The 8,713-nt window shown below is 37.7% G+C and overlaps 1 non-coding gene across 1 annotated transcript; it reads right to left on the reverse strand.

The window, feature by feature from the left end:
* Positions 1 to 756: 756 nt before the first annotated feature.
* Positions 757 to 832, reverse strand: Trnam-cau (transfer RNA methionine (anticodon CAU)). Its single transcript has one exon. It is a non-coding gene; the product is annotated as a tRNA-Met (tRNA).
* Positions 833 to 8,713: the final 7,881 nt, after the last annotated feature.

The raw sequence follows: 8,713 nt of genomic DNA on the forward strand, positions 1-8,713 counted from the left end.
CTCTTTTTAAACACTACCCACCCAGCAAGATTCCTATCGGGCTGCCTGCACAGGTCCCAGCCCCTGCACTCCGTGCATCCATGAGGTATTCATGCTTGTTGGTGAACTTTAAAAACACCCCCCTTTTGCATCTCATTAGCGAAGTTTTTAGGGAAAAACACCCTTTTTTTTAGCGATTTAGCCAATTATTTGCCCTTCGACAATACCCTATTTTTGCTAAAACACGAGCGATATTTCTAATATACCCTTTTCTGGCAGAAACGCGTAGGCTGCTCGATGAAAATACCCTTTTTTTTCAATTTCGCGAACACATGGTTTGAAAAAACACCCCTTTTTTTGTGTGTTTCGCGAATCGCGTTTCTTTATCTGAAAACACCCCTTATTTCGCAAAATTTTTGATGAGCATGAATACCCGCGGATGCACGGAGTGCGGGGGCCGGGCACAGGTACACCATCGCCAAGGTACTTTACTGTGCAATACCAGAAGAGTACAAGTGTAGTACCATACAGTGTCACTGCTGGTTGTCCTGTGCAGGTGACCCCAATAGGAATATTGTGGTGTATCACAAAATAGTTAAGAAAAGCATAAGGATGATTTACACTTATACACAGCAAGCTAACCATGATAAGTTGATACCTTTTTCCAAGAACAGCGTTGTTTTCCATGGAAAAACAGTGGCATGATCGACAGGAATTATATATAAAAACATTTCACCAGGTTCGCCGTCGCAAATAATAAAGTAGACAAGTAGAAAAAGTAATCCCGCCTGGGAATCGAACCCAGGACCTCAGGTTTATGAGACCTGTGCCTTAACCACCCGGCCACGGGAACTTCATGATTAGGCTGCTTGAAATTCGAACCCATAAGCAGCCACGTAAACTTATCTCCTCCCTGCAAATAGCCCATAGTAGCTAGGGCCGTATGCGAGAATTAAATTGCCATCCTCCCAGTAAGTATTGTTTTCAATGCTTATAAAACACATAACTGACACTACATATCCATTCACAATAATCCCCCCCCCCCCCACACACTTTACTTTGGTCACATTTCTTGAGACAAAAATAGAGCTATAGAAGACAACTACATACCACTATTACCAGTCAACAAAGTACCTTACAGAAGCATGTCATCAAAACCAGGACAAAAGTGTGTCCTCATCTCATATTCCCCATAACCTATTTCATGTTCTCCGATGCAAGCAATGTTATTTGATATACTTACTCTTGAGAAGTGTTTAAAGCTGTGCAAGAGGCCAAACTTTACTATTCTTCTGTTATTTATTCTTATCCCAAAACTGCCGATAAATTCTATCAAGAAACATTCAATCAATAGTGCATTTTTGTTCTCAACTGACACCATTTTCATCTAAAACAGTTATAAAAAGTTCAAACGATTATTTCCCCTCGAGGTATGTCCCAGTGGAGGCCCCTTCTCTATTTTCCCTATTTTAAGTGCTTGTAGAATCTGAACCCTCAGTAATCGAAATATTGTTTTAAAGAGTTATAAAATGAATGAAAATGTGCTATCCATGGTTAACCGATTAATTATCAGAATTCTATAGGGCGATTTTATGCAGCTCTTTTTTTTGTCTCTTATTAAAAAGAAAACAATTATCCAAGAAATTAACTAATGAAGAAATTCCAGAGGTGCAAATGGGGGGATAACACAGCATGGGATGGAATTGGATCATCGTCCTTTAAATGCCACTAAAAGCCTGTTAACGGAGAATTGATAAAAGCCTCAAAATATAAGCCAAACCGATATCCAGGGAATAGCATGCAAAGACAACAGTCATCAAGTAGTGTTTGATTTCTAGCATACAAGACAACATGAAATCCCCTAAGTAGGCGCTGGAAAACTGGCACGTTTAAAAAACAACAAGTCTTTGGTACGATTCCTCCAGGGTTGCTTGATCTAAATAATATATTGGTACAGTTTAGCCACTATGGGGACTCCTGATGATGTGGTGTACTTGAAAAACAAAATTCATTACATGAAGAGGATAGCTTCAATGCATCTTCATTGTTTTCAAGGGTAAAATGACGTAATATATGATTTAGCAAAAGTTTTTATTGAACTCGCTGTTTCTTTTGTTGTCTTAACGTAAAGTTTGTTTTGCCATGTGCTCAACAATTCACTCTAATGGGGGTTGCTCTTACAGAACAAGTTATTTTGCAATATAATATGAAAAAAACATAAATCGGTTCAAGGACCTTTCTAAAGAATCATTTAAGGAATCATATAAATCTTTTTAAAATATCATTTTGGCAAATTTACCAAAATGATATTTTTGCTGTCATTACTGCGTCCGGCGGCCATGTGTGTTCAAAACTAATTGTGAATTTACTGACTAAGATATAATCGGGCCACACTCCTTTAAGCTTCCTATTGACCACACAGATGGACATGCGTCATATTATTTCACTCAGACATGGATTGCACACACCGATGGATCTGGGCAATATAAGGGCACAAAAGCTGACGACAATTTGTTGAAACTCAATGTCACCTTGACAAAGAACTCACAGAATTTACCCTAATAGGCAAACTCATCATCCGACTATCCATTAGCATAGTAAACTTTGTGTATGTAAAGAAAATGGCTTGAAACTTGCTATAGGGGTAATGGGGGATGCAGACAGGTTCTTGTTAATGGAGACAAATGTGGCTAAAACATCTTCAATAAACAGCGATATGATACTGAGGGTGATCCACACTGGACGCTAATAATCCACACTAAATGTGGTGTTTTCCCAAATGTGGATTTGCTCAGCACACTTTCAGTGTGTTTCTACTGAGCATCAGTTGACGGGTAATGAGGTGGTTAATAGTGGGTAATTCACGGTGATGTGCTAAGTAGAAAACAGTACGGGTGACGATTTAGTGGGTGACATCGGAAGTCATTGAAACTGTAACAAACTACAATACAGCATAAGCGATCAAAAGCTGCTACAATCATCCAATTGAGCAATATTGTCATTTTGCAGTGAACACAAGAACTACCTAACTGTTCAAATGTAGTCTTTTTTATTAATTGTGTTTTATGTCCCCTGTAATATGAAAATACCATCAAATTGTTTTGTTACTGTTCTGTAGTTGCCCAATAGGTAATATAGTGATAATACATGTCCAGTGATTGTACATTTTGAAAATGCCAAGTTCCAAAGTGATTATACAGTTTGCAAATGCCAGGCGATTTCTTAAGATACAAGTACTCAACTGAACATTATTTCCATAATATATTTGCATAATTGCTAATACTGCCAACTTTCATCGCAAATTCCTCTACTCAAAAGACTGTATTTAGCAAACATATTGCATTGAGAGGATTAAAACCCTTCCAATGGCATCTGTAGAAATGAATCTACTCATTCTCAAGCACACTTAAGTAACCATATCCATTAAAGCCTGAATGTAAAATGTTGAAAGAATGGTAATGATGTCCAACCCGAGGCGCAGAGACGGAGCGGCGAAGAAAGGTGGTTGACCGAGACGAAATGATACGAAGTGATCATCCATGTTGAAACTTCATACTACACCTTAAGTGGAATAATGTACTATGGTTTTGTTTAAGCAAACACAACATGTCTTCTATTACAAATCTGCATGCATGTTTTTTGTTTTACTTCAGCTAGTGAACACTGCCTTAATGTATACTTAATTGGTACACCACAAGTAAACTGAGCGCAAAAAGAAACTTATAATTATTCAGATGGTCTTAAAATCCTGTCCATCAAAATGAACCAAAATTACACACTGGATTACTTCAATACTCTACTCTGAACACATATCAGTAACCAAGCAGTTGTCCAACTGACACAACAGCAAAATGCACTGGCATGGAACAGCTTCCTGGAGTTAAGTATAACAGCATATTTTCATACAAACAAAATTGGCTTGTCTTTCATACACTTACAAGATTTTGCTTGTGTTTGTTTTGTGCAAAAATATCACATAAATTATATACCTATCACAGAGATGCCACTCAGTACCACTCAAAACACCAACCAAAAACTGATGAAAGAAGCTTGGAAAAGCATGTGAATTTGCGCTAAAAAGTCCAAATACAGACTGAAAATAAATAAATAAAAACACAGACAGCTTTCCAAAAACAACAAAACACCTGAAGAGAGTACATAAACCTTATTAAAAACACCAACAGAAGAGAGCTGAAATAATCACCCATTTGTTTAAAACATACAATTTCTTCACAAAATGTGTTTACTTGCCCAAGGAGGATATAATAAAGCACTGCAGCAAGGTGATAATTGCTGCAGAACTAATTCATTACGACATTTCAATTAAATGCTCTATTTTCATCAAGTCTGTCTCAATTAAGCTCATCTATCAGTACACAGTTCTTTAACCCTAATATGCTTGCACATGCATAGAGTGACCTTTGAATGTATTGGTTGTAAAAAAACTCGCGTTCCACAACTTGAGGTCAAATTTTGAGCTATGATTGTTGAATGGAAGTTCATGAACTGTGTCACTTGGATTGGGATATTTCTAGCTCATAGTATCTGATGAAACTGCTATATAGATGGTTAGGATATATACATTGAATGTATCTAGCAGATGATTTACAAACACTGCACATCCTTTTATCAGAGAGATCATGCCATTTGATGTTGTCAAAAATCCTGAAAAGGTATGTATAAAAGATTATAGACCCAAGAAAAACCGACTCATAACTGTCCCATGTGTAACATTATGGTAAATCTGCCTGCCATACTGGTTTGTCACGCTGGAGAACAAAATAGTGTTTTTACCCGCCCGCAGAGCCCGTAATCAAATGATAATCTGCATTTTTTGAGTTTTATCAGCACAATGCTTTATAGAGTACAAACAAGCACATAAATTAAAGATTACTGGGCGTAGTGAAAATATTAATCCAGTGGTATACTTTTTGTCTCCATTGCAGCATGCAGACGTCACATGCGGAGTTGGTTCTCTTTTACTTTTTTCACAATTTTGCATAGCATGATAAAAATAAAATTTCCTAAAATTTGGACAATTTGTTAAATTTTCATGGGCATTATTGGCTAAATTATTGATGTGTAAGAACTATTTTGATTGGTTATAAAGCCAGGTGTATAATATATTGAGCCAATCAGAGATATGATAAGAATGGTTAATAGGACTGAATGGGATTGAGTGTAAACTTGCAAAGAAATCTTGAATTTGATTGGTTACTTAGATAATTATATCATGTAATGAACCAATCAGGAGCTCTGTAAGAAAGGCAATAGTGCCATGGATTAATGTGAAACCTGTGTATTAAATAGGAACTATGGCAAGATACAAAATTCAGATTTTGTTTTTGATTTTAATCATTTTAAAGATTATGGCAAAGAAACCTTTAAAATTTACCCATTCTCCCATCTATTTTTTCTTTATAATTCTTTCATAACAAAACATTTTCCAGAACTTTCTTTTTTCTCAAAGAACCAAAAATATTTTGGAATAGATTCATGAGGATTGTAGATGTAGTCAAAATTTTGTTAAGAAAATTACATCAACAAATCCCAGTAATCATAAGTAGAAAATATGATATGCCTACATAATTTGTTATGCAGAGGTACTCTAATGGGTTCTTTACAAGCTCAAAAGGCAGTATAAAGCTAGGAAAGTAAATCCAACTTACAGCCTTTCTCTCTAAAAGATCTTTGTTACATAACCCACACAGGTAGCAGTTACCTAGGGCAGATATCTCACCCTTCCCAGAATCCTTTGCAACATGATACATCACCTCTTTTCATCAAATGCCACTCTCATTACTTTGTACAGGTTCCCTCTGTTTTCATGTTGAGAAAAGACTGGCTAAATTTGGTCCAATACTCAAGAAATAAATATATTTTTGCAAGATCTGGGTGTGCTCTGTTCACTATTCATCTTCTCACTATCAACCCATGTTGCACTGGATAGCAACTCAGTACAGAAAATAGGAGAAATGCATTCTGGGAAGTGTAAGATATCTTCTCTAGGATTTACCTAACCAATGGACTTAATACAGGAAAGTGAGAATCCCAATTTATAGGATCTAACCAGAGAAGATATTGCACCCTTCCCAGAATCCTTTGCAACATAATACATCATCTCATTTCATCATATCACACTCCTATTTCTTTGTATAGGTTCCACTTGTTTTCATGTTGAGAATAGACTGGCTAAACATGGTTCAATATTCATTGAATAAAAACAATTTGCAAGCACTGGGTGTACTCTGTTCATTGAGGTACCGCTTGTCACTATCAACCTATGTTGCACTGGATAGCAAATTAGTGCAGATTATTGAAATGGAAGAAATGCATTGTGGGAAGTATAATTCATCTTCTCTGGGATCTCGTGTCCCTCCTGGCAACCGATACTGTTTCAATCCACTAGGGATTTGCATCTTTTTTCTGCACCCATCAAACCGATTGCCATCGGTAAATTTGTATTAAATGCTGAGTGCATGCACACAAACAGACACACCCCTGTTTGTAAATACGTTCAAACGAGGACCTCGACTTTAGCAGGATCTAACCGAGGACTTTCACACCCATTTTTAATCGACACACCGTGGACCTCACGCAAACACACCAGACAACTTACTCTCCAACTGAGACCCATCCTATACCTGCTATGGGGGACCTATCTTATATGCTATCTCATATGCATATTTGCATCATTTACGTCATCCTGGTCATAGTTTCAAACCGAGGACGTCCTCGTTTGGAGGTGTGTCCTCGTTTTATGGTGTGTATCCATATGTAGGTCCTCGTTTGAAGGCATTTACAAACGCACCCCCACACCATCACATACACCCCTTACTTGTAGAGGCAAACAAATGAGGACCTACATCTTGGACCTATCTAACCTAGGACACAGCACACCTGAAACTCCGCATCAAACCGTGGACCCAATTGAAGTGTTACACTCAAACCGAGATTTGACCCTACATCAGCAAAGACATGGTCTTATATGAAATTTTGCTTTGTTTGCAATATGCCGGTTGGGAAAGGGAACTGTGGACATCCCCGGTTGCTGAGTATCCTCAGTTATCATGCTAGTTTGGATGTACATCCTCATTTGCACACCCACAGACACATCTACACGGACCATGCTCAAACTTCCACGGCTACTATTTATGAGTATGTACCTTTATTGTTAAGCCACAAGCAATTCCTGCTTTTTTTTTTCCCACAAATTTATCCACCCACTCCACTTTCCACTACGAAACTTATTTTGAATGATACTGATATTTTCCAAAAGAATTCTCTGAGTACTGTTATCATGCTTGCAGTCCAACAAGAGCTTTTGCTGAAAGCAAACGTTTCCAATGAATACGCAACATTTAAGCGTGGTCGGTCTACTGGAATTGAGTGGGTTAAACCCCGGTTAAAACGACACGACTAGCCCACGTTATCCAACCCAGGAGATTTACCTTTATGTAAGAACATGTCTGCCGTCATCCTATACCCTAGGATCCATACTACTTTTCATCTAAAAAAGGTTTCAATCTGATGTGAAGTTTGTTGTAACTCTACTTTCTTTTGCATCAGCATATGCGATATCTTAGCTAATAGCCAACAGGACGAACAACACAGGTAATATAATAGAGCAAATCCACCAACATTACTGTTTTTTAATACAGTGAATGAAAGTATTCTATAATGGGTTGTTCCAGTTTAAAATCCACACACCCTGTGGAAGACACAACCTCTATCCGAGACAAAAATACCTAAAAATAGGTATTTAGGTATTTTCGTCTCAGACCTCTATCTTCCACACAGGGAGTGTGAATTTCAAGCAAGGTTACTATAATGTATGATTCCATTTGAAATCTACACCCCCTGTGAAGAAGATTATATCATGTCTTCCATAGTGGGTATATGGATTTCAACTGGAATAGCCCATATTTGCTATGTCTATATCACTGTGAACCAAAATGGCCTCATCTCCACGGGTGTAGTTCACTGACCTCCACTTCACAATCAAAGCACCACACTTGACCTCAAGTTGTAGAGTACCCAATGCAATGAAAGGTCATTTAATGAGTGTAAAAGGATATTGGGGTTAAAGAATCGTGCCTTGATAGATGAGCATGTTTGGGATCCCAGTATATCAGTTACACTCTTTCATCATGTCACACACTTAGAATGATAGTGACACCAACCACATTAAAAGAAAGCAAGATGCTGACCCAATACAATACAACATACTCCCTTTAAGCCAGCAACAAGTTGGCAATACCCCGGATGTGGCAACATTCCACCTGATGTTTTGTCAATTTACCCGCTTTCCGTTTAAGTCTCTTAAAAGCTATCTCCAGGTGGAGTTGCAATGTAGAAGTATTGGAAGAAAAAACAGTGACTGAACGCTTAAATACGCTGAGTACACAGCATGGGTTTTTGTTGCTTCAGTAGTTTTATGCTGGTGATTGGAAGCTTAATGCAAATTTATTGTGACAGGCATGACAAAAGCTTCAAGGCATTTTTTTTAAATCTTCTTCTCTGCCGGTTTGGGCAGCCACGTCTTGTTGTTCAAACTTAAAACGTTTCCTGAAGTTAGTTTTTAAAAACCCTGCGCATGTTTGCATATCACGGAGCAATGGGCTCATCTATCTAAATTACACACCCCCTCCTGTGGAATATCTTCCACATGGTGGAGTATTAATTTCAAATTGGATGAACACATAAGGTATAGTGTGTATACCTTCCTTGAGTC

Source organism: Amphiura filiformis, chromosome 13 (assembly GCF_039555335.1).
Source record: "Amphiura filiformis chromosome 13, Afil_fr2py, whole genome shotgun sequence".
Lineage (NCBI taxonomy): Eukaryota > Metazoa > Echinodermata > Ophiuroidea > Amphilepidida > Amphiuridae > Amphiura > Amphiura filiformis.